The sequence below is a fragment of the Bacillus rossius genome, chromosome 16 (genome assembly GCF_032445375.1).
Source record: "Bacillus rossius redtenbacheri isolate Brsri chromosome 16, Brsri_v3, whole genome shotgun sequence".
NCBI classification, from domain to species: Eukaryota; Metazoa; Arthropoda; class Insecta; order Phasmatodea; family Bacillidae; genus Bacillus; species Bacillus rossius.
In genome coordinates this window covers 4,258,925-4,286,293 of record NC_086343.1, presented here as the reverse complement: position 1 = coordinate 4,286,293, position 27,369 = coordinate 4,258,925, and the positions used below count along the sequence as shown (strand labels likewise).

The 27,369-nt window shown below is 40.2% G+C and overlaps 2 protein-coding genes across 4 annotated transcripts in view; one reads left to right on the top strand and one right to left on the bottom strand.

Moving 5' to 3' along the window:
• The window catches only part of LOC134540010 (bromodomain adjacent to zinc finger domain protein 2B-like), a 261,508-nt gene extending 240,582 nt beyond the window's left edge, over positions 1-20,926 (bottom strand). For 2 of the 3 annotated variants that reach the window (XM_063382430.1, XM_063382433.1), the window contains exon 1: positions 20,017-20,926. The gene's annotated coding sequence lies outside the window, so the exon portion shown is untranslated. The remainder of the gene's footprint in view (positions 1-20,016) is intronic. The other variant, XM_063382431.1, reaches the window with a different exon arrangement.
• Positions 20,927-21,178: 252 nt separating this feature from the next.
• The window catches only part of LOC134540008 (jerky protein homolog), a 37,811-nt gene continuing 31,620 nt past the window's right edge, over positions 21,179-27,369 (top strand). Inside the window, exon 1 of the mRNA XM_063382425.1 lies at positions 21,179-21,505. The gene's annotated coding sequence lies outside the window, so the exon portion shown is untranslated. The remainder of the gene's footprint in view (positions 21,506-27,369) is intronic.

Sequence of the window (27,369 nt, the reverse complement as noted above, 5' to 3'; positions counted from 1 at the left end):
TGAGTTGTGTTGTGTTCGCGCGATCCGCCACAGATGGCAGCACCGTGGTCCATTCGCGGAAATCAGTCGTACCAATGCCGTACGCCGAGAGCTCGGGTGTTGCACGTGCTGTTCTCTCGAGCGATCGGAGAGCTTCGGGAATGTTTCGGGAAGCGGGCTCTCGTCCTGACTTCCAAACAAAAGGTTGTCGGTTCGAAAAAATCTCCCTGCGAAAGACGGGAAGCCTTCTTTTCACAGACGAGAGAGCCAAACGCCCGATCGTGCATCTTCGGTTTTTTTTTGTTCATTGTAACTCATGATAACTAATGGTCAATTCGGTTAGGTTAGAAACGTTATAAATACTTTAAAATATTGTGGACGGTTGATTTGGTTAGGATAGCTACATTAACAATACTGTGAAATCATGTAAACGGTTTCCTAGCCCTGGATAGCTACATATTAAAAAGTTGTTTGCTAAGCAACCATAAAATGATTTTACAGTATTTTTAATGTAGATATACTTACCAAATATAACCAACCATCCACAATGTTTTAAAGTATTTATAATGTAGCTGACCTATCCTAATCGACCGCAAAATTTTATTTAATGCCACACCGGTTTATACAATGAGATAGAACGGCGTATGACCTATCGGTATGAGTAAGCTACATCCCAAATAAATACACCTGTTTATGGTACGGAAAAAAAAAAAGCGAGCATGAACTTCGGGGAACTTCGGGTTTTGGCTCTCTCGTCTGTGAAATGAAGGCTTCCTGCGAAAGGCGGGGGGCCCCCGACAAAGACACCTCGCTCTGGGCTGGCGGCGACCTTGGGGCCTAGCGCGGCGCCCGCCCCTGCTGCCGTACAACACGAATACACACGTCCACACGCCACGGCGATTTTTTTTTATTCCCCCCCTTCGTTTCCTCGTCACCTCTGCGGCCTGCATTGGCGCAATAACGCGACGCGCCAACAATGCGCGAAGACCACAGAGTCGTTTCGCAAGCACTCGTGACGTCACCAACCCGAACACTTCGCTTCCATTGTTCATTCATGTTCATCAACGAAAACATGAAATTTTAAATGGTGTGGTTTAAAAAAAAAAAAAAAAAAAAGAAGGATTTCTTTCACTGTGAGAAAGTTTGAACAAGTGAAAACTCCATGTTTATTATAAACACACCGTGGCTTTCTATGCATATGACGTCTGCGTCTTTTAGAAGTTTTCGGAACACTTCACTTCCAATGTGACCGTCGATAACGCAAGCCAAACGCAAGAGAATTTTCGTTGGTGCGCCTTGCGTAGTTTATAAACCGTTACTCTATAAATAGGTTGCTGAACAATTTTGCGTCTTGCTTTTTTTTTTTTTTTTTTTTTGCGTTGATGAGTTTCTTGAGTAGTTTATGAACCCGGCCTCTCTTGCATTCGTTGTTCTGACACTAATACTGTCAACATATAATTGATGTAACAGGTCACGCAAAGTGATAATTACAACAAAATTTGCGTGACCTTTTTTTCTTCTCAGCAATACATCTCCCTCGGTAAATACCTCTTGGAAATATTTGTAACAGAACAATAAATGCAAGAGAGAGATATAGTTTTAAATTTACAGCAATAGCTCTTCACTAACAGTAATGAAGATGAATTGGGGAAAGAAAAAAAATTACATAGCGTGTGAGACCCACGCTTGAATCGTGACGCCTGGTTGCTGGTGTAAACATCATCGGCGAGTATTAAAAAACTAGCTCACAATTTTTTTTAAGGTATAATATAATTCTGTTTGTCTGTGAAATCTTTTTTAATGTGTCCACGTACAACAGAAACATTTTTTTGACGTGACAACGTCTAATAAATCGATGAACGCCGGCTGCACGAACGAAAAAGTGTCCCACTACGGATGTGTCCTGTTTGCTCATTGTACGCATGCGTGGCATCTCTCTTCCACTCGATTGGAACAACCATCGATTTGACTTTTCAATCATATTTTCGTCGTTTGAATTATTAATATTATGTTATTTAAAGATCGTCCACCGATTTCCAGCACAATCGGTACGGTTATTTAAAAGTAATGTTGAATATTCAAATACGTTTTGAACCAACAATGGTGTTTTACAGTTACACCTATATAACATCTGAAACTATTAATTTTTCAATTATGGCCTCGTAGCCGTGCGGTCAGCATTTGAACTTTCAAACCAAAGATTGTCGGTTCGCATCCCGGCAGCTGCGAATTTTTTTTTCTTTCCAAATTTAAGTTGGGAGTAAAGGCTCTTTAAATATTGTTCCTAGCCACGCAATTACGTGACATCTTGAGCAATTATTATTAGTTTTTTTAAAATAAAATTGCGAGGTTCTAACGAGGGGTGGTGTCGCGTGACGGCCAGTGTAGGCCATCCCTCCAGCATACCCGTTTTACCAGGGGAAATTGATGAGTTCCAAAATGCGTCACGTCTAGTTACGGACGCATTTATTACTTCGCGCCGGACACCCCCCTCCCCCTACACCCGCGGCGAATGGAGCACGGGTCGTTATGCATTATCGTATCAATTCCTCCCCTTCCCAAACATCACCCCGTCCCAACCCCTCCTTCCCCACACAACCACAAAACACAGGGCGGCTTTAATCGATTTGTCCAGTTGTCCGCGGGCGCTGGATCGTCCTGGTCCGTTCGATTGTGTGCGAGGATAACTACTGACGTGCCTAAACGAGTTATGGCTCCCCCCCCCCCTCCACTAGCAAAATTCCCCCGCTGAAATATTACAGCTACTTCCCCCTCTTTTCACAATTTAAAAAAAAAATGTTTTTACGTCTTGAAGCATTGAAGTAGCTTGGTTTCTGGGTTGTAGACGTCTCCTTGGCGAATAATTCACCGAACGTTTCGGTCGACATTGCAGTCACCATCTTCAGGAGGGAGCAGTTACATAATGAGTAGGTAACTGCTCCCTGATGATGGCGACTGCAAAGTCGACCCGAAACGTTCGGTGAATTATTCGCCAAGGACGCGTCTACAACCCAGAAGCCAAGCTACTACAGACAATGTTCCGTGAAAGCCTGCGGACATGATTAACTTGAAGCATTATTGTCCCCCATGCAGGCATTCTTCCTGGCGTCAGTTCCGACCGTCTGGGCTGATGCCGCGGGGAACGCACGCCCGCTTTCTAACGGTGCAAGGTTAGGTTCTGGGTTCGAGTCCCGGGCAAGGCATGGTACTTACTGATTTTGAAATGATAAACAGTTAATATGTAAATTAAATCGTCCCAAAAAAAAAACGCAGTGGCAGTCCGAAGTTATGGAGGCCGGCGGGGGGGGGGGGGGGGGGGGGGGTTGTGTGTGTTGTGTATCCCTCCACCCAAGTTACGAATTTTATTTTACGTCGGTGAAGGCGGTATTATTATTATCATTGTTGTTATGCAGTGAGCTGTCACAACGTCTGGAACGACAGGCTAAACAGGAAGTGACTCATGTTGAGATTGATAATGAAAGCTCTAAAATTCACTTGTTGGCGAAAAGTTTTTTTTTAATACCTACAAAAATTATAATTTCATAAATATCGCAGGTTTTCGCGGCCATTGTCATAAGTTACTTGGCTTCTAGGTTGTAGCCGAGTACGAGGCGAACATTAGGCCGACGTTATGTCAAACAGAAAAAACCCAACCGTGCACCTGAAGAGGTACAATGGACAAACACAACGACGACAGCACAGACGAAAACATTTCAGACTTAAATACCAGGCAGCACAAGAAGTCCGTGGAAGGAGTTTAGACATGAAAAAAAAATAATAATAACAGCACAGATAGAACACAGTGGGCTAGATTTTATGTAAGCTTTTGGACATACGCCATTGCTAAGCACATGTATGTCTGTAGAAGAAAACTACAAAAAACCCAAAATACAAAAACACAAATTAAGCAAAAAATTGCTGTTGTCAACAGGATATAAACACCTCATTATATTCCATAACAGGAATATGGTCAACAAACAAAGAAAAAGAAAAAAAAGAAAAACAAAGAAAAATGGACTAACAGAACGAAAAAAACCCACAAATTATGACAGCACAAAAATATTGAACCCAAAAAATTCAGCAGAACAGTTGAAACGAGACAAAAACACGACAAAACGAAAAGACGAAACAAACACAATAGTTTTCCAAATCAGAAGAGAAAAAAAAAACACAAATGACGACAGCACAAAAATATTGAACCCCCCAAAAAAATATTCACACAACAGTTGAAACGAGACAAAAACACAACAAAACGAAAAGACGAAACACACACAATAGTTTTCCAAAACAGAAACAGACGACGTTTCGGGAACTGCTATCTGCTCCCGTCCTCTGGCAGAGACGCACATGGTACGAAAACACAGGTGCGACTGCCGTGGACTGTGCGACAGTGGGCTAGAAACGACGAGACAGTTTCAAACAATAACAATGAATGCCGGTAGACAACAAACCCAGGACGAATAAATATACGAACAAAACGATTAAGATAGAACAGATATTATGGACAACTCGACGGAACAATGTATGCTTGCTATGACGAAACAGTTGCGACGTTTCGGGAACACGCGTCTGTTCCCGTCATCAGGCACGGACTGATAAGCGGACAGCGGAGAAAACAAGAGTTTTTGACGTGACAACGTCCAATAAATCGATGAACGCCGGCTGCACGCACGAAAAAGTGTCCCGTTACGCTTATTGTACGCTTGCGCCGCATCTATCTCTCTTCCGCTCGATTGGAACAACCATCGATTTGACTTTTTTCGAGGCACATTAAACTTGAAACACTTCCATTCGTTTCCTACTTTTCCTATCATCGTCCTATCCTTAACAGAATGATACAGACTGGAAGAAGTTAAATAGCAAACATGTATACAAGTTATAGTTAAAATATTCTGTTCGTTAAAGTATATTTGAATTAGTAAGTGCAAATAAAAGTAAATTCATCAATTAAATTGTACATTTCATTTCACTCCTTCTTTGTATCCATACAAAATAGTGATAATTCAATAAAAATGATTCAACTTTATTCATAAAAGTATGCAATCATTTCATCAATGTTTTGTTATGACGTTGTCACGTTAAACTATCGTCCGTAAACCGACTTTACAGACAACCATTTTTTTTTTTTTAATTCTTAACTTGCGTTCTTGAATTTCTTTTTCCACGACAACAAAAAGTGCCAAATTTCAGTGGCGTATGCCCAAGAAATTGTATCGAATCAAAATTCCCCGTTGCACGAATCATTTAACGAACGTAGCTACGTGTAAATTCAAAATTTCAGAAAATCCAAACACGCTGCTTCCAGAACGAGGCTCAGGGAGGGGGCCAAATAATTGTTCTAATAAATTTTTAAAATTGAAATACCGGACAGTTAGTTTAGTACGGTTTTTATTAGCTCGCTGGTCTATTTAACAGTGGGTTGGAAGCTGAGCAATAATTTTGTAGTTATTATTTAGTCATGTGCATCTGATTTTCTGGTATAAAAAAAGTCCTATTATATTATATGGCACTGCAGTAAAATAACACTTTAGTAATTTTGGAAAACTATGATTAGGAAAATCAGTAATTATTCAGGGTTCAGGGGGTTGGGGGGGGGGGGGGCATGCCGCTATGCCGCCCCCCCCCCCCTGGATCCACCAATGATTCAGGATGTTCCGTGCGTGGCTGGGCGCAGTCTGTGGGCAGCGCGACATTGCGGGGACCTATTGTCGGTGAGGGGGGGGGGGGGGGGGGGAGGATCCCTCTTCATCGATCGCAGTTCATTCCATAACCTCCATCGCCAGGCACCAGGCTGCGAACACACCGAGCACCGAGCACCGAGCACCGAGCACCGAGCACCGAACAAGTCTCGGATCCACGGGATCCATCACCATTCCGTTCTGGCCTTGAGAAGGAACGAGAAAAAACAATTAGTGAGGGCAAGGTCGTATCAGCAGTCGTAGGTCGTAGTCGCGAGGTCATGGGCAGTCGTAGGCCGTAGTCGCAAGGTCATGGGCAGTCGTAAGTCGTAGTCGCGAGGTCATGGGCAGTCGTAGGCCGTAGTCGCGAGGTCATGGGCAGTCGTAGGTCGTAGTCGCGAGGTCATGGGCAGTCGTAGGTCGTAGTCGCGAGGTCATGGGCAGTCGTAGGTCGTAGTCGCGAGGTCATGGGCAGTCGTAGGTCGTAGTCGCGAGGTCATGGGCAGTCGTAGGTCGTAGTCGCGAGGTCATGGGCAGTCGTAGGTCGTAGTCGCGAGGTCATGGGCAGTCGTAGGCCGTAGTCGCGAGGTCATGGGCAGTCGTAGGTCGTAGTCGCGAGGTCATGGGCAGTCGTAGGCCGTAGTCGCGAGGTCATGGGCAGTCGTAGGCCGTAGTCGCGAGGTCATGGGCAGTCGTAGGTCGTAGTCGCGAGGTCATGGGCAGTCGTAGGTCGTAGTCGCGAGGTCATGGGCAGTCGTAGGTCGTAGTCGCGAGGTCATGGGCAGTCGTAGGTCGTAGTCGCGAGGTCATGGGCAGTCGTAGGTCGTAGTCGCGAGGTCATGGGCAGTCGTAGGCCGTAGTCGCGAGGTCATGGGCAGTCGTAGGCCGTAGTCGCGAGGTCATGGGCAGTCGTAGGTCGTAGTCGCGAGGTCATGGGCAGTCGTAGGTCGTAGTCGCGAGGTCATGGGCAGTCGTAGGCCGTAGTCGCGAGGTCATGGGCAGTCGTAGGCCGTAGTCGCGAGGTCATGGGCAGTCGTAGGTCGTAGTCGCGAGGTCATGGGCAGTCGTAGGTCGTAGTCGCGAGGTCATGGGCAGTCGTAGGTCGTAGTCGCGAGGTCATGGGCAGTCGTAGGCCGTAGTCGCGAGGTCATGGGCAGTCGTAGGCCGTAGTCGCGAGGTCATGGGCAGTCGTAGGTCGTAGTCGCGAGGTCATGGGCAGTCGTAGGCCGTAGTCGCGAGGTCATGGGCAGTCGTAGGTCGTAGTCGCGAGGTCATGGGCAGTCGTAGGTCGTAGTCGCGAGGTCATGGGCAGTCGTAGGCCGTAGTCGCGAGGTCATGGGCAGTCGTAGGTCGTAGTCGCGAGGTCATGGGCAGTCGTAGGTCGTAGTCGCGAGGTCATGGGCAGTCGTAGGCCGTAGTCGCGAGGTCATGGGCAGTCGTAGGTCGTAGTCGCGAGGTCATGGGCAGTCGTAGGCCGTAGTCGCGAGGTCATGGGCAGTCGTAGGTCGTAGTCGCGAGGTCATGGGCAGTCGTAGGTCGTAGTCGCGAGGTCATGGGCAGTCGTAGGTCGTAGTCGCGAGGTCATGGGCAGTCGTAGGCCGTAGTCGCGAGGTCATGGGCAGTCGTAGGTCGTAGTCGCGAGGTCATGGGCAGTCGTAGGTCGTAGTCGCGAGGTCATGGGCAGTCGTAGGTCGTAGTCGCGAGGTCATGGGCAGTCGTAGGCCGTAGTCGCGAGGTCATGGGCAGTCGTAGGCCGTAGTCGCGAGGTCATGGGCAGTCGTAGGTCGTAGTCGCGAGGTCATGGGCAGTCGTAGGCCGTAGTCGCGAGGTCATGGGCAGTCGTAGGTCGTAGTCGCGAGGTCATGGGCAGTCGTAGGTCGTAGTCGCGAGGTCATGGGCAGTCGTAGGTCGTAGTCGCGAGGTCATGGGCAGTCGTAGGCCGTAGTCGCGAGGTCATGGGCAGTCGTAGGTCGTATGAGCAGTCGTAGGCTGGTCTGTAGCGTCGAAGAACGCTGGTGGCAGGATTTGGATACAAATCCAAGGTTTATTTATCTATCGACTTCATTTGTAGCGAAGTTACGGCGAAATGCCCTTTCTTTCACTTAACCACATTATAACATTTACATTTCTCTACATTAACATTTCGTACCAAATATAAGATAATAAAGCACAGAAAAATAATACTCGGTATAAAACTAACTTGAATGTAAACTAAATACACAAAGATGAAAGATTAACAGAAAACTAATTTGTATTTAAAACCGAAACTGGCGACTGTAGCGATTCTCGTACATAGAATGCATGGTGCATTCACTGTCTCTTTCCAATGCACCATTTCTGTCATTAGTGCTGTCCTTGTTTCGATGGGCTCTGTTGCCAGATATACACCAGGAAGCAAAACTGTTTTAGACCCAACTTTCTATTGTAATAAATATTTATTAAAATGTATATGAAACATTGTATTTTGTAAAGTAATATTTGAAATGAGAAATCTGGAAACACATTTTCCTGTTGCATTTCATCAAGAGCATCATCTGATAACTTTTTTTTCCTTTTCCTAAGGAGTCGTAGTTGAAAGACGCCATCTTGGTTTCAATTGTATTTGTCAACAAATGTGAGAATACCGTTGATATACGTTAATTTACGGTCTAAATAGGTCATAAAAGTAAAATTAAAAAATAATTAAAATTTATTACAATTAAAGATGGTGTACAAGAAACGTTAACAAGCTGGGTAATCACGGTCTGGCAACAGTGGTTGCCATTCACTCAGTTCTGCAATCCACGCGTGGTACGGACTTTACCACTGCACGGATAACCAATCAGCGCCGACGAGACACACCCCAGTGATCAAAACAACTTGCATAAACTTATTTTTTTTTTTTAGTTTTGGAAATGTAGTAACTACATACGTTTACAAGCAACGTACATCTGTTGAAAATATTCAACAAATCCCTTACAAGAGAACTCTTTTACGTTTCATAGTCTTTGCTAGTTTGTAACTAAGTAATTTTGACTGCTTTTTTTTAAATTATACTTCTTTAGAAGCGTCATGAAAGAAAAAAATTTATGAGAATGAAATTTTATGATGCACGCGCATCATGTAATGAAATTTTTACAGATAAAAAAAAGCTACATAGAAATAATAGTTAACTATGTGCTTCTAAATTTTATTATATAGTGACTGATATTAAATACTGGTCCATACTATTAAAATTTTTTATTGTGAATATTAGTGATTTAAATTATGTTTATAAACTTTTTCAAGCGTATTTTCAATAGTATTTATTTAAGTGAGGTTATGTTTCCGTATGTATAATTTTTTTGCATGCTAAATTACTACATATTTTTTTAATTATTAAAATAAATTAGAATAAACATTCAGCATATTTATTAATTTTCATTAATAATTAAAATTTATCTAGATTATTTTCTAAATTAAATAATTTATTTCATAAAATGTGTTTATGTTATTATTGACTACTGAGTATTTATTTATTTGAATTTGTTTGAAATTTATACTTTAAAAACCGCATTTATAATATAACTACAGTGCTTTTATTATTTGCTTGCTACATTAAATTAATTTTTTTACTACGCCAAGTAAGCATAACTTATAACGCGCGTACCTAAGTACACACACACTTTATTTTTATGCTTTGCGAATATCACTACAACTTCACACGACTGTTGCGTACTACGATCTCTTTGTAGAACCGGCTTCACAGCAAAAACGCAAGACCATACATTGACAGTTCCATCAAAACGTCCTTCAAACAGCAGTTAAATGTTTACATTACTCGCGGGAAATGCAGAAATTATCTCCGAAGCTTGTTTAATAATTTCCTGGCGACGTGACATACAAGTTTCTTGAACTGTTAAGCCTTTAAAGCCACACGCAACACAATATTTAACAATAATTCAAATGATCAACGAACCACTGTTCAACTTTTCGATCTTGACCTCGAACAGCAATGCTCACTGCGTAGAGAAAGCTGTGTCGATGACATAATAAAAAAAAAAATGTTGATCAACGTGTCCAAGGCATGAGATTAGAAGTTCCGGAGTTGTGTGCCATTTTTGACGAGTTAATAATAATAATAATAATAATAATAATAATAATAATAATAATAATAATAATTGAAGCTGTAATGAGAATGACCACACTCCTTCAGGATGGCAAGAACATTCGTGGTTATGATGGAGTTCAATGCTAATTCCAGTCTGGATTTCATGTTGCCATGTTTGTTTATAAACACTTGCCACACTTGCTACATCATGACATTTTTCACGACTCTCCCAGCCAGTTCGTTTCAAGCTAGCAGTAACCTTTATGCATCTATAGCTTCTTCTACTTACATGGTTCGCACCCTCTCGTGCAATAAAAATGTAAGGACTTTATAAGGACCCCTTTACTTCATCGCCAAGACGTAGAAAACTATCTGTAATATCACAAAATCCCTCAAGAAAATAACAATGTTAAATATTCAATGCAAAAAAAAAATTAGTCCAATTCTTACAGAATTTAACATTTACATTTACTTTTATCAGTAAGACAGTAAAACACACGTTTTCAGTTTATAAAGGCGAGATACAAAAAACAAAAACAAAAATTGAAATCAAAATATTTTTATTCATAAAATCTAATCAGGTGACCCAAATTCGCCAATTGTACTGCACATACGCAAAGCGTTGTTTTCTGCCAAGTCGGAAACAAAATAACATTAAAATGCCCGCATATATTTATTATTTGCATGCAATCAATCTTTGTTGAGGCGTTTTAATGTTTTTTTTTATTAGCTGCTGATACTTTATTTTATACCTTCTGTTTGATTGCATATGGTTGGATGATACGAATATTATTGCTAATGCCGCTACTGCAACTGCTTCTACGCTGTTAAGAAATTACGGTGAATCTACGGACTTTAAAACGAAGAAGAGCTGACTTCGAAAATGACGAAAATTGCTTCGAAATTCCAGGTAGCTGAATCTTCGTAATAAACTACGCCGTATTCCAGTTTAAGAGTTGTGTGTTTCGTTGTAAACAAAGTAAACACGGAAATGGAAGAAACAGGAGAGTTTTTGAATGCATCTTTACTAATACGAAGATCCCGGGATAATATGCAACCAACATTCTCCGTAAATTTAAGGTTAATATTTTTAATAGTGTGCTGCTGCTGCTGCTGCTGCTGCTAATGCTGCTTCTTCTTCTGCTGCAACTACTGTTGCTGCCGCCACCACTGCTGCTACTGCTACTACTGTTGCTGACGCCACTTCTGCTGCTACTACTATTGTTGCTGCCGCCACCGCTGCTGCTACTACTATTTTTGTTGCTGCTACTACTATCAGTGTTGTTACTGCTGCCTCTACCAGTGTTGTTGCTGCTACTATTGTTGCTGCAACTACTACTATTGTTGTTGGTCTACTACCAGTGTTGTTTCTGCTGCTACCAGTGTTGCTACTACTACCAGTGTTGTTGCTGCTGCTACTACTACATTCCCAGGCTATCCCCCCCCCCCCCAGGAGGAGTCACGGGGACATAGCTAGATCTGGGTCGCGCCGACGGCTGGTCCGGCGGAGGGGAAACTCTTCTTCCTGCGACTGCCGTTACGACCACGTCAGCGGCCAGCGAGCCGGCCCACTCTTAGTCCATACTTCCAGCCAGGGGGATAGTACACTACATTAGTTCTCTTCCAATCTTTAGTACTTCTGCACAAGGTTGTCAATTAATTCACAATCATTACCGTATTTAATTGTTCATACAAGGTTTTACTATAAAAAATGGCGCGTGTACTTATGTACTCGCTTTATGGCGTGATAAAAAAATCTTTCATTTTGCATGCAAATAATTAATCGATATAAAACAACAGAAAGACCGGGGTGACATTATAAATACAGTTGGCAAAGTACAAATTCAATAAAATTGAAAATTTAAATAATTACTCAGTATTAAATACTAATATAAACACGTGTATAAAATTATTTAATTTATTCAAATAATCGAGGTAAACTGTAATTAATAAATAAAACTAACAAATATGCTGTCTATTTAATATATTTTTTATTTATAATGTAATTATTTATAATGCAAACAAACTATACATACGGGAACATAACCTCACTTATATAAAAACACCGTGCCTAAATAAATATAACTTAAACAAGTGATTATTTAATGGTTTTTATTAGCTTAAAGTTAAATTTCTACGTCAGTCCTAGCATAGGGCATGAAAAAAAGTGGTATATAATTAATTAAATCAATAAAAACTTAAGTGTTGTTCCTAAAACTATATAAACTTGTGTTTTTCAGGATTTCAGGCCACTATTTCCTATTTACGTTGAACCGGTTCAACTTGTAGGCCTACGCTTTTTGACAGGCTGAACTTTCACGAAGTTAATATATATAGTATACTTCTGCATGATTAACTGATGTAATTGCCCTTTTTTTAACGTTTTTTGTGCAGGAGAATTAACAAGAAAAAATAATTGAAACATTAGTTTATGTTTAAAGGCATGCTACACACTACTTCGTGAGTTGTTTTTAATTTATTCAGTAGCCTACTCGCCAATGATGTGCAAAAAACCTCCATGCTGTGGAACCATAGAAGATAAGGCCAAACTTTTCTGAACAAACCCGTATTTAAAACTAGAATGGTCAGAGTTGAATTTCTTTCAGTTAACAGAAAGCTAATGGTAAGTTTACGCACAAGCCATCTTGACCTTGAACCCTATGAAACACACACAATATTGACTAACTAGATAAATAAATATTTGTTTATTGTTAAAGTTTTGTAAATAGACCAGCTCTACAGCAAAATAGGTTGACTATATTCCTGGCAGAGTAAAAAAAAACTTGATTCATTTACCGTATTTATATATAAAAAAAGACCACACTGAGCCATTGTACCAAAACGTCCCTAATCAGCTTTTTAATGTTTACATTACTCCGTAATGCAGAAACTGGCCAATCTAAAGATTGACAAATTGTCTTCTCGAATTCTCAATGTCACAACAAAGACATCTCAAGTAATTGTCGTCCTAACACATAGACAAGCGACACAATACTGGAACATGTTCTAGAATGTAAGGGTGCTTCATACTCTTGTGGTGAAGATCAAAACAAGAAACGCTTCGTTGCTAACATTGATAGCTCTTTAAGGCACAAATGAAGTACCTACTGTACTTCTTGCCCATTCTTTCTACACTTATGTAATAATAAATAAACACATACATTTGGAAATTTTTGTTAAAATTATTATTATTTTTACATGTGGAGATTGTTTACCGCTACACTCGCTACAGAACCAAAGGTGATTTAAAAAATACAAGAAAATACATATTTGCTTATTAGATTATTAATATGTTGGAATTGTATCGTTGTATTTTTGTAAAAAAAAATTTTGTTTTATTTTATTTTCTCATCATAACTATTATTTAAGGGCTATTATATATATATATATATATATATATATATATATATATATATATAAAACACTATAGATTTCTTGCATTTCTGGTTGTCGCAAATATTTTCCACGGATATTTACTTAGAGTAATACAGAATGTACATAAACGAATAACCCAGTCATATAATTTAATAGTATCAACTGTAAGCGTTGTGTGTTGGTTCAAGGTTAAAATTGCAGAGTACCTAAAAAACAGTTTTAGATAAGCGCATGTTGCGAATACGTTTTGTTGTTTTCTCTCTTGCAGCACGAAAGAATGGTTGTGTCCCTAATTAGGAGAGAATGAACCAGTAACTTAATTGGCAACATGATTAAGCCCCTCCCCATTGGAATCTCTTAGTACGAGAGTGGTTGAACGTAGAAGTCCCTGACCGTTGGATTGGTCGTAATGGTCGAGACGACATAGCTATTTTTCGCTGGCCTCCACGTTCACCTGACGTAACGCCATGCGATTTTTTTTTTCCTTTGGGGTTTTATAAAAGATCGTGTCTACGTTCCGCCGCTACCTGATGATTTGCCAGAGTCGAGACACAGAATTCGAAGAGGCTATTGCTTCAATTACTCCGGACTTGTTAAACAAAGTATGGGAAGATTTGTTTGACTTTAGGTTGTATGTGTGCCGTATAACTAAAAGGTGCACATATCGAACATTTGAAAGAAAAACTAGATTAGTTTACCTTCAATTTGATGTATGATTTGATCAAAATTAAACTGCTATAATACACCATTGAAACTGGGACATCCTTTTATGGATACCCTATAAAATGGGTGTACATTTTCAAGCAAATGTTCGTAATTATTATCTCTTACGCGAATTTTTACACCCAATAAATTGCATTTAGTACATAACCGTCGAAAATATTTGTGATAAAACCACATTTTCGAGAAAAAAAATAATGTTAAATGTATAGGAATAGCCCTTAAACAGTTATGATGAGACAATTTAAAAAAAAAAATCAACATGGCATGTGTAACTCAACCTTAGCGGATGGATACATTAAACAAAATTCACGTGTTTGATGTCGAACTCAATTACGCAGGGTTAGCAGAATATACTGAAGTTGGGTTATATGATATTTAATTATGTATGTTTTCCAATAAGGTGAAGTTGGTAGTATTGTCAGGCGCGACGGGAAGTGATGTGTAAATGAACACGGTGTTTGCGTGTGGTGTTTAAATGTTTATGGTGTGTTCCCCTCGCTCAGTTAAAAAACGGCGTATGGCACCATATGTAGCACTTTAAACAGGCAATTTTGGAAGTTACATTTGATAAAGATTTCGTGCAAAAAAATGACATAATAGCATTCCAGATGTTTCATAAAAAAATTAAGGTGCGAAATTAGCTTTTTTTTTTGTAAAATATTTACTTCACATTATTGCCTGAATGCAATTAATTAGGTGTAAAACCTATCTGTAAAACCTACACACATGCAAGCATATATAAGGTTAGCAACAAAAAAAACATCGATGCTCCATTAATAATGGCTAGTTATTAAAATAACGTGTATTCGTAATATACGCGACGTTTTCCGTTACTTGTGACACGGAGATTAATAATCAATCTTAAAAAACCACATTTTCCCTCCGCGTCAACCAAAATTTAAGGGAAATAGTGTGTTAACCTAAATTATTTCCATTAAATAATTTTCCTTCGGCGACAATACTTTGCAGTGTTTGTAAAACTTTGTTCGATTCGACATCACACAAGACACTTGGCGTTTCATCATAATTTTCTTTATCATCTTCAAAAAAAACTACCGGTTCAACTGCAACTTCAAGGGATGTTTTCAACTTATTCTTACATGTTGAATCTACCGCCTGTTTGTCGGCCGAATTCAGACTCATCCTATATACGCCATGTTTGCAGATACAGCTAGCACTGCGGCGAGATATCGTTAGCAAGGTTATTGTGTGGGGAAGCCAAATGCGACCAATTGAGTTAAATATTTCTCCAAAATGTATTTTCTAGCCACGTTGGACTGGCAGATTTGTTGACAAAACGATCACGTTAACGATTTCGTAAACAAATAAATACGCCATTTTATTGTATCTAAATGAACTTTAAAAAAAAGGTTGAAAATAAAAAAAAGGTTGGAAATATTTTATAGGAATACACGCACTAAATTACACAATACCAAAGAATTAAAACGGGCATCGGCGTGTTCCTAAATCTGCAAAACCACAGCGTGATGAATAAATCCAAACAAAAATATAATACATTAAGGGACCCGCCTCGTCAAGGGTGTATGTGTGTTAGTGAGGCGGGGTGATAAGCGCGACGCTCGCTGGTGCTTCTAGCGCGGTATAGCCTCTAAGCGCAAGTCTCTGAACTGGCGCGCATTCGTCTCGTCGTCACAGGATAACTGTGAAATTTGAGCGGTGACCGTAACATTATATGGTGGAGAAATGAAGATAAAAGTGTGATGCAAGTCCCTCAAGTGCTTTCAAGAATCTGTACTGATTGTTTTATGCCTAAAAATTACTCTGAAAACACGCATTTTAGCCATTTTAACGCTTCTAAAAACGGTTTAAAAACTCTATCCGAAATCAAAAGTACTTTTCGGCCCTCAGCGAACTCTTAAATGCTATTCGTAAATAGGCCCCACTCCGATATCTTGAGTAGTTTTGAAATCGCGTTGTTTTTCCTGAAGCTCTGCACATCGTATGTGTGCCCAGGTAGGCGGGGCCCTTAAGTTCAATTCAAATTGAGCAGTTCGAAAAACTGCATACTTACAGAGTCAACTTTTTGTATCACAAGATTGTAAGACTTTTTTTTTGCTTGGTCGTTCAATGGTATATTCTCTAGAAAAATATCTTCTAAGAAAATCTTCACATGTGAGATACCAATCTCGCCTAATTTCGCAGGTCTGTAGACAGGGCCGGACCCAACGTCGGGTAAAAGAAGGGGGAAGAGAGAGCATGATTGGAGGGTTAAAGTTGGCATGGAATACCTCCCTCTTTAAATTGGGTGTCCAAAATTGTGAATATAATAATAATAAAACCACTCATTGAAAATTAACACAACCCGTATGACAAAAAAAAATAAAACTATACATTTATATATTTAAAAAAAACTCTTGAAAGGTTTTCAAAAGTACAGCCTGAAGTAACATTATTTTTCATCACTCCAGTTTTATTTTATTGTTCTAGGGGAAAACTGGGGGAGGGGGTGGTAACTGCTTCCTCCAATCACTCTCCTCCCATTGGACCACTACTGGCTGCAGGTTTAACCATTAAAACAATACAAATCGGTTAAATTCACGGAATAATGTGTCTACTTTACAAAAGGGGGAAAAAATAAATAATTATTTTTTTCACTTAATTATTTTTTCATATGTTTTAGTAGGGATTATCTATATCAAATGCCCCCCCCCCCCCCCTTTTCCACCCAAATGCAGGAGATGAAAAATCACAAAATCTAGAGAATAAGAAGTATTTTGGCCTCACGACCTGAACGCGCTTGTAGAGGAGACCTTCCCTAGCCACAGTGTTTCGCAAGCGGGCCAACTAGTGTAACCGAGTCACCACTGCAGTCACCGAAAGCACACACACACACACACGGCCCTGCAACCCGAACGAAACGATAACGATAACTCTCTATCAAGGTTGTGCGTGCGGTTATCTCCCGCTTTGCAAGATCCAACTACCAACTCAGCCTTCTCGATCCGTGATTCAGCCAAGATTCCACAAACAAGAACACAATGGTTCGTGTTGAAGGGGGGGGAGCGGGGTTAGGGGATGTTTGATGGGCTAAAACAGCCCCAACCTCCCCGTTTTACCTACATATTACAACAGTTATTTAGTCTCATTTGTAGTGATGAAAAACATCCCTACCCCCCCCCCCCCCTCGAAAATTTTTGAACAATATTGCAGATATAGTAATAGAATTTATTTACACGCAAGTTAAAACTGGTATCCTTTGAACCATCTGAATTTTCTTATAAAAAATTACGAGAACACTCAACTTTGAGCATGATTTTCTGTTAACTGGAAAATAACTACTTGGAAAATAAAGTCCCAGGATATTAGGCCATGTCAAAAACGGGTCCAAAATTTTGGTTCAGCTATAAAACTATTGGTAAGTTTCGAGCGAGACACTTACCAGCGAGGGGTTATTTAGTAATTAGGCTCTCGCATCAACTTGACCTTGAACATCACGGAAAATACCACAGGAATAAAACCAGATTAATGAAACTACCCTTTCCTTCTTATAAAGAGATTCTAGATTCGCCACTGGTCACAGTTTATTTATGCAAAGACTGCAGTCTGCTTTGCGATTCTTTCACTGCACTATCGTGTTCCCATCGGCAGATTTTGTTGACAAGATAGTAGAGTCCGATTATATATATACTAATTATATATATATATACACACACACACACACACATTCAATATTTTCGTGTTTGGTATCCAACGATTTAATTATATGACTTTTTGTTAGTTGCGGATACCATTTGTTTGTTTTCAAACAATAAACAAAAAATTTAGTACTCTATTTAATCTGAATTAATAAACTAGGCGTGATTGTGGAACTGAATACTATTAACTGTAATTAACTGCGATACTTTGTTTATATAATAACGTCTAACAAATCATTCATTGACAATTGTGACAGGCAAATACATTTTTGGTTAGTTCTTTAATGATACTTGCAATGTAAAAGATTGATTTAAGGTGTTTTACGGACATACGTCATTCATGGTTACACTGTATGTCATAAGATACCTCACTAACGGACAAAACAGATGAATACGCAAATGCACAAAAATAAGCCAAAAGTCAGGCGATTTATTTCGGCTTGTTTTCTTTCTGTTTACGTATACATCCTTTTTTTTGTCCGTTTTGAGGTTTCTTAGGACACAGAGAAACCAGCTATGGCGAATGTAAAATAAAATCTTAAATCAACATTTTTGGATAGTTTAGTTTCTCAAGATGATTGAACTAAAATAACGAGATTTACACACAATCTGTAACGTAATGTGTAGTTGTGTGTACGGAAATGATCTAGAATAAGTTAAAAATCAGTTAGCAACTTTTATTAATCATATTTCGCAAACAATACTGTTGACAGGCTGAATAAACATAAACCTGTTGGCCGACACTATATTTATAGTTCAATAGTAAGTTACTTCACTTGATCAAAAACATTTCTACAATATAACTTACCACACGTTCTTGCTTCGTCTTAAAACAAAGTTCTCTGTTGTCTCCGAAGTTGTTTAAAAAAATTTATAGTTCAGAAGTTAATAAAACTATATTTTTTATTAAATAACATCAAGTTAGTGACAAATATATCCCTAAGAAAGTTATTTTTGAAAGGGAATCTATTTTAGTCAATATAATAGAATGTTTATTGTAAACTTGATTCAATGTGTTGCTGTTGTACTTTTTGCATGAATGGACCATGTCAGTGTTTTGTTACGTTCTCATTTTTGTTCTATGACATTACTCTCTGTATATTATACTATCTGGAATTTTTGACGTGCCATATGCAATACAGGTAGGCCTGCAGTCAATGTCGGTCCAACTATGTGCACACACATTCATGTTTACAAACTTTTTATTGAATGTATCAGTGACAGGCCTTAAATTACTTATTTCACCTCCCAACTCAATTTTCTTAACCCCCGCAGCGAACACTTTGTAGCCATTTCCGCCCATTTCAGATAAGGTGGGCTTAACCAGCAATTAAATAAGATATTAGTTACTTTGTCAGCTTTGACCCCATTTACTCTCTCTCACGATAAACACATTATTTCCAATATGCTTTACTACCTTCTTCTCATGGTCTATGGACACCCGTTATTTTACTAAATAAATCCGATATATAAAATTGTAGATATCAAACAGTTTGTGCGTGAATCTGTACCTAATTCCGAATTTTAAGGCTAGCTAGGCCCGGTACAAAAAAAAACAACATAAATAATGGCAATATGTAAATTTATGTCTAGTGGTCAAAATCTTCCCACGAAGTTACTTTTGGATAAAGAGTATAATGCCCAGTATTAGACAGAATCTCGCCGGTTTTTTTTATCATTATTGTTTCTTAAACCTAAGAACCCGCACCAATTCGCAAAATAAAATAAGCATAACTGTCAATTTTATTAATTTTATTAAGTGTACATAACAATTCGGTCGACAAAAAAAAGTCGTCACTGAAATAGTACTTCGCTGTATAAATGGTACTTGTGCCGTTCATGCTCTCACGAGCTATTAATAAACACACACTATTCCAACAAGCATCCTTAAACTAAAAATAAACACAGTTCAAAGAAGCAGGAAGACAAACCATGCAAATTAAACGGTCAACAAACGCGAAAATCAGCTTTAGCTACCACGTTGAAAGGTAAATAGCTACGGTAGTTTAAAAAAAAAAAAATCCGTATATGAAGAAAATTGAAAGTTATCTAAACCAAAAAATATACATGCCCAAAGATTTATTTAATGTTTGGAGTTGATAAGTTCTGAATAAAAAAATACTGGATGACTACCAGCGTTAAGGGAATATACAATCAGTTATTTATAACAGCGCATGATAGGCGCTAGTTATCGCTGTGCGTTTTGCGGGCAGTTTCGTTTCGTCCATTTTCGCTCGCCGCACCTTTCCTTCTTTGTTCGGAACGTTTTTACCACTCACACGCCCAGTTATATAAGTGCAGCTGCGAAGCACTCCCAACACACACGAATAATAGCATTACTTTCAAATCTAAAAAAAAAACAACATATAAATGATCAACATGTAATAAACAAATGACACACAGCATGGTTACCCCTGCCTATAGCTGTTTCATTCATGAAATTATCTAGCGTACCATTCTGTAGTACTATGTAATTATTAGCCTCGAGCAAACATAGCTCATTATTCCAAGAGAGAATATAAAGAAAAAAACTCACCTGGCATTAAGATGAAAGCATGTTCTCTCGATAAAGGATGAAACTAGGTCTTGCAGCAGATATATGCGTGTGCAGGCAACGTCGCATTCGTGAACGTAATAATGTATCACGGTTGGAGGTCCGAAAGTTCACAAATTATCCCTGCGAAAAGGTTCTGGACACGCCAAGACGTCTGGATCTTCTGCTGTGCAACTCGCGAGAAAACACACGCAACCCCACACAATTCAGGTCTCAAGTTCGCTAAACGCGGACGTCTGCCGTGGGCGAATGTCAAGGGCAGGCACGTGGCACGCTCGTCGGTTATTTTGAAAAAAAAGAACGTTCGGCCGCAGCGAGACGGCGGGCTGGCCTGCGCGTAGCTTGGTTCTGGCCCGGGGCCCCCTCGCGGCTCGGCGCAGCACAAGATGTCTGCCTACCGCTGTCCGCCGCTCGCAGCTCGCTCGCTCGGCGTCAGCGGCATTCGGCGTAGCACGAAACGGCCAGGCTAGATTATGGAACACTCCGCCGAGTCAATAATCATGCCCCCCTCCACGCCCGCTCCGCCCCCCTTCACCGTCTCTCTCGCACGCAAAGCGTCAGCGCACGAGGAGCGACGAAGACGGAACACGCCCGGTTATTTTTTTTATTTTCCCTCTTTTTTCCTCTCTCTCTCCGGCGGCCATTTCACGGGGTTCCTTTTTTTAAATATCCGCCATTGCGGGGCGGCGGGCGCGATGCACGAGCGAAGCGGCGCGTCCAGAGGATCCGGAAGACGGCCGGTGCGGGCGCCGCGACGCAACAATGCCGCTGCGGCGACTCACCTGCGTGGGGGCGCCTTGCGGACGCCTTCTGCACGGCGAGAAGCGACCAGACTGTCGACGGGGGTATAGCGTGCGCGCGCCCGAGCTAGCGCGTTGCCGGTTCAGCGGCGGGGACATGACGACGGGGGGCTCTGTCGGGCGCGTGGGGGGGGGGGGGCCGGGGAGCCCGGGTAGACGAAGAGCGCCGGCACAGGGGCGGGAAAAATAATCACCTGCTGTCTGTGTGTGTGAGCCGGGGGCCCACGACGAGGGGGGGAATGGAAGAGGAAAGAACGTCAGCGCGCGGCGGGGTCGAGTAGGAGCGGGGAAGGCCGGGAGGGAGGGGAGGCAGCGCCGCGCTGCACTGGTGGAAGAGAGGCGAAGGCAGGCAGTGGCGCGGAGGTGTACTAGCCGTGGAGAACTCCTCGGCCGGTTTTGGCGAGTTGGAGCGTCGCTGCGTCGCGTCCGATATTTTTGGTTCGCTATCGACCCGGGAGTGCTGGCTGGCTGGCTGGGACTTTAGCCTCGCCTCTCCTGGCCCCGGCGCTGGCTTCCCCCCTGTGTGCGAGCGAGCGAGGCAGGCTCCCCCCCCTCCCCTTCTGTGACTGTGTGTGTGTGCGCGCGTGCTTTGACAACTGTGAGCAGCTTCTCTTGCCCGAGCCTGCGTTCGCATCGCTGCTCCCAGCAGCTCTGTGCCAGCACTGCACACAGTGAGTACCAGCTCTAGCCGCCAACAATGCTGCTGATCCTCAAGACGTTAACCAATCCTTTTGAGCGCGTTTCCGGTGGCATAAAAAGACAAATTTTTACAATTTTCAGCTAGACGTACAATTTTTAACTTACCTTCACGTGCCCGCCTAGATTCTACAAACTAATCAACCTGAATCAAAAGGATAAGTCCTACTCTCAGGAATTTTTGTAACACAATTTCCGTCGTCGGTTACGTTTACAAAAACTCTTTATGTTCCATTTGCATAGTTAAGAAAAACCCGTTAGTTACGAAGCGAAGCGTGCGACGGTAAATCATAACAATGACTAAGAAAGTCATGAACATATTTATGGAATTTCGCCGCACCATAACACGAACCGAAAACTTCCGTTTCGTATAAAATAAAAATAAAATAAAAATTGTTCTACTGTTTAGTAAGCTGCGATTCGTTGTGGATGGTAGGGCTTCGATTCTTAATTTTAAATATTTTAACACTCACAGTTATCGAACTAGACCACGTATTGTTGCTTGAAAACTTGTTAAACGGGTGCTTATTTTATCACGAATCCGTTATCTTAACATGCGCGTGTATCGTCGCTAATGTTTGCCGAGTCCGTGTCGCAAGAAACGTCTTTAGTAACATTTGTAGACGGAATATTTATTACTTAGGTACGATACGAGTTAGCACAACGCGAAATATTAATTATAGAAGTAAATTGTAATTAAGTGATGCATTAGCGCAATAACTCCGGTCGTATGAACTATGCATTATTTAACGTGTAACAATATCATAAAGTATCTAATAACGCTTAACTACTGTAAGAAGTTAACCTCAAATATTCTGAAAATAAGTATTTGTTAACTCTTGGATTTTAGATAATAACAGTTTAACTGTTCGATTTAAATCATATTTAATTATGGCTTCATGATCGGACACAAGGTACAAGAAAACAAAATGATGCTAAAATTGTTTTATTAATATTTAGCAGAAAAACTTTTCTGTTGGAAAGGGGGGAGGGGGGAATCTTAACACTACGTGTACTTTCGTGAACAATTTTCCAAGGATTTTAAACTTCGACGATGCGTACTTTGCCGGAAGTGTCAGTTAACAGTGGGTATTGTATTGAAACCACGACCTTGAGTAAATGTAAACTGAAGACGCACTACTACTGGTAATCCTACACATATGGCGAAGATCGTAGGTTCGATCCCAATACTTATTTATTTTGACACGAACGAAACTCGACCGTTCGACCGGTTCACAATCAAGAATAATAACTTAATTTAACATTGGAAATATTACAGCATACTACTGAACATTATTTTAAGTGATGTAAGGGCCAAGTCAGTTTAATTACTTTTAAAAAAAAACTTCAATCCAGATGTAAAGTTTTGCATCCCGGTAGGCCTATGTCTCATAATTAGCGTACAATCCTTTACTGTTCGTCATTGCTAAATCTTGATTACGTAACACGTATTGTTAATTTATTCTCAATTATGTATACCATACGCTTATCGCTTTTTTTTATGCCGACGCCTCTGCTGCTATACTTGAAATGCCAATAACACCCTCGTAATTATTTTATTGAAATAAAAAAAAAATGGTTGTCTGTAAAGTCGGTTTACGGACGATAGTTTAACGCGAAAACGTCAAAACAAAACATTGAAGAAATGATTGCATACTTTTATGAATAAAATTGAATCATTTTTATTGAATTATCACTATTTTGTATGGATACAAAGCAGGAGTGAAATTAAATCTAAATTTTAATTGATAAATTTACTTTTATTTGCACTCATTTATTCAAATATGTTTATTACTTTAACGAAGAGATTATTTTAACTATAACTTTTATACATGTTTTCTATTTAACTTCTTCCAATCTGTGTTATTCTGTTAAGGATAGAACGATGATAGGAAACGTAGGAAACGAATGGGAGTGTTTCAAGTTTAATGTGCCTCGAAAAAGTCAAATCGATGGTTGTTCCAATCGAGTGGAAGAGAGATAGATGCAGCGCAAGCGTACAATGAGCGTAACGGGACAATGTGCGTAACGGGACACTTTTTCGTGCGTGCAGCCGGCGTTCATCGATTTATTAGACGTCACGTCAATAATAATTGGTTCATCAAATAATTATTGTTTTTTTTTTCAAAATAGTAATTTTAGGAAGTTTTAAGTGTGTGTTTATGTGTTTCACATGAGCGACGCATGCATACATTTTAGTAGGCACACATGCTAATGCTCAATTACTGTGCGGCCGAGGGTTATTGAACTTAGATTTTTAATCAATTCTTGAAGCCCATGAATGAAGAAGCTTCGAGGCTACAATGATTTCGAATTCTTGCAGTAATCTGGGTGAAGACTGAAGGTAAACCACCTGTGTAGAGCTGTAGATCTTTCAACCAACTGCGTGTGTTAGCTATCCGAATACCAACCTAATGGCACAAAAATGCATCGTAATGACCACGGTCAACATTGCATTGCTTCCCAATTCTCAACAAGGGATTCCGATGCATCCCTACATGCGTCCACTAAATCGTAATTTTTATTGATGCGACACTCGCGTTCACTGATACGTCCCTACGTCCATTAGGATCGGAGACAAGTACGTATAAGCATATGCGTGTTCTACGAAGCATGTTAAACACGGTACTGATACGGAAGTATGAATAATAATTTGGCTAACCCAGAAGCCAAGCTACTTCATTCAAACAATGGCCGTGAAAGCCTGCGAACATTATGAATAATAATGTTCATGTATTAATAAAAGTGTTTCATTATTTAAAAGTTTTTCATTGGTTACTTCCTTCCTTGAGTGTCAATCTGGGGGAACAATGGGCTGAATGAAGTAAAGAGTATAGGAACACTGAATTATTTCACGTGGGGGCAGCAGCAACTCCTAGGCCTAAAGATGGATCCTGTGGTCTGTCCAGTCATTGAACGAAATAATAAACCTGCACAGCGAGCTGCGGCTAGTATTTTGAAAATGCAAGCCGACGCGGTATAGATCTCCTTCGTGCTGGAATCACAGTAGCGTGACGCGAATAAACATAATTTTCTGACCAATCGCGTTCGACACACCTGTGACGTCAGCGCAACGCGATTAGAAAGTTGTTCCGTTTCCACCTGAACGTCTGAATTCAGTTTCCCAGTAGGTACGGTTGAACTGGTGCATTGTAGTACAATCATCCGTGTATGTTTGCAAATTTCGTGCGCGAAATCTTTTGAAACCGTTCACTTACATTTTTTTTTTTTTTTTACGAATTGAAAGTTTTGATTTAAACGAATTTTTTTTTTTTTTTACAAATAGGTTTGTTTAAAGAAACACGTAACCATGTAACAGAATAGAATATCCTACCTACTCTCTTAGGGAATTCTTTAATTTGATTGATGATAGAGAAAATTGAACTGTTAATTTGTTGAATGGACTTGTGATAACAGCTGCTTCTTTTTTTTTGCATAAAGTATCAAGTATCACTATACAGTTTAATTGTGTTAAATGTTCTGTATATATTTTTTGTAACTTGCATCATGTAAATATTAATGTCTGCACATGCATATTTGTGTGTAAAGGGAACTACATGTATAACGTGACATGTTCTATATTCCGGTGCCTTGACTCCGTGTGGGATCTACGGAACAAAAATACAAAATAAAATAAAAATAAAATAATGTAATGGCGTGGAACATTTTACAGGCTGTCCCCAGGTCACCAAGATCCAGGAAGTCAACGAGAAAGTCAGTTAACTGAAGGACTGCTCACGAAAGTCACGGAAAAAATCCCTAAATAAGCAGGAATGCTGTGGAAGTCACGAAACTTCACGATTACAGCAAATTCTTGATGCTTTACTTTTGTTTTTCGGCGCCTCGCATTAGTTTATAGTCGCATGTGGAAATTATATCTACAATTTATTGTTATTTGACGTGATAACGTCTTATAAATCGATGAACGCCGCCTGCACGCACGAAAAATTGTCACGTTCCGCCTGAGCCGAGCGTGCAAGAACCGGCCAACCACCGTGCGAGAAAATCTTCTATAATATCAAACAGGTTTAAGGCGGGCTTTTTAACTATAATGTTCGTGATTATATTCAAACAAATTATTTAAATTAAAATTTGCAAAAACTGTAAATAATATTTGAAAATTAAAAAGTATGCAATTTTTAATCGATGTTTTCTTATGACGTTATCACGTAAAATTATCGTTTGTAAACCGACTTTACAGACAACCCCTCCCCCCCTTTTTTTTGTACAGCTAAAAAAAATCTTTCTATCCCTGCGTATCTACATTTGCATTTGCTCATGATTGATTTTGGTTTACGTAAGTAATTTAAAAAAAAAATTAACAATTTGATAGTAAAAAAAAAGAATTTTAAGTAAGTTTTTGCAACGCTTTAACAAAAGTTCTGAGAATGGTTCACTAGGTTTTTCTCACTGCGGCGTGGTTGAAACCCGCATTATGACGATAATGCTGGAATCATGATAGGGTTATGGCGTGACACTTAGAACGCCTTACGACAGCAAAATAGTGGCGTTATTGTGAAGCGCCCGAGAAACAAAAATATACGATTTAATATGAAACTTTTCTTGCCATCACGCACGCACGCACGCACGCACACACACACACACAAATAGGACAGATATCAAAGCTTGAAGGTTTACTTGTTCCTATCAGTTGGTGAAGGGTAGCTTGGGTACTACCCAACTCTGAAAATGATATCAAACGAGCCCTTACGTTATAAAGAATTACCAAATGCTTGTTTTATTTGGCTCTGTTTGTATATACCTATATAAGAAAAGAAAAAGTTGATTGTTCCTGTGAAAGTGTAGCTCGATGTTTCAGAGAAACGCTTTTTATTAAAATTTTTATATTCACTTGGAAATATTACCTTGCCTGGACACATTTCAGAGATTTTCAAATCACATTAAAATATGCAATTAATAGCATTACCAGCGGACCAGTTTAAAGTATATGTCCTAAACATAATTCTGACGTTAATTTGAGTCCGCCATTTATTTCGCGTTGGCGTCAACGGTATGTGTCGAACGTTGATTGAACTATACATATATTCATTCGTGTACATCGCATCCCATCTTTCGCGCCAGTGCGATTCCAGGATGAAGCGATATTTTGCTTTCGCATCGCGTCTCTTGTCGCTCGACAGGGGGGGGGGGGGGGGGGGGTAGGGCACTGCAGTCAGATTGGAGTCATTTGGTCACCCCTGTGCTCGCTCGTTCGCCGCCCTTGCTGTTTCTCCGGCGTTTTAATTAACCCCGTTTTCATTAGCGTAATGAGTTCATGTGCATAATGGAAGAGGGTGAGGGGGGAGGGGGGCTATGAACCAACTGTTGTTGGACTATGGTCGATCGTCCTTGCTAGGACTCGAACCCCGGGAGTTTATGCCAGCCACTAACTTATTAGCGTGTCCCGTCTAGCCAGGGGTGTATCTGTGTCAGCGAGGCGGGATGATAAGCGCGACGCTCGCTGGTGCTTCTAGCGCGGTGTCTCCTCTGGACTGGCGCGCAGTCTTCTCCCAGTGCGTATGAGCGGTGACCGTGACATTATATGGTGGAGAAATGAAGATAAAGGTGTAATGCAAGTCCCTTTAAGTGCTTTAAAGAATCGATACCGGACTTTTCATGCCTAACAGTTAACCTGAAATCACGCGTTTTCAGCTTTTTTTTTTTTTCACTTCTAAAAATACAATTTGAAAAGACGATGGCGAGGTTAAAAAAAAAATTGGTTGTCTGTAAAGTCGGTTTACGGAAGATAGTTTAACGTGGCAACGTCATAACAAAACATTGATGAAATGATTGCATACTTTTATGAATAAAATTGAATCATTTTTATTGAATTATCGCT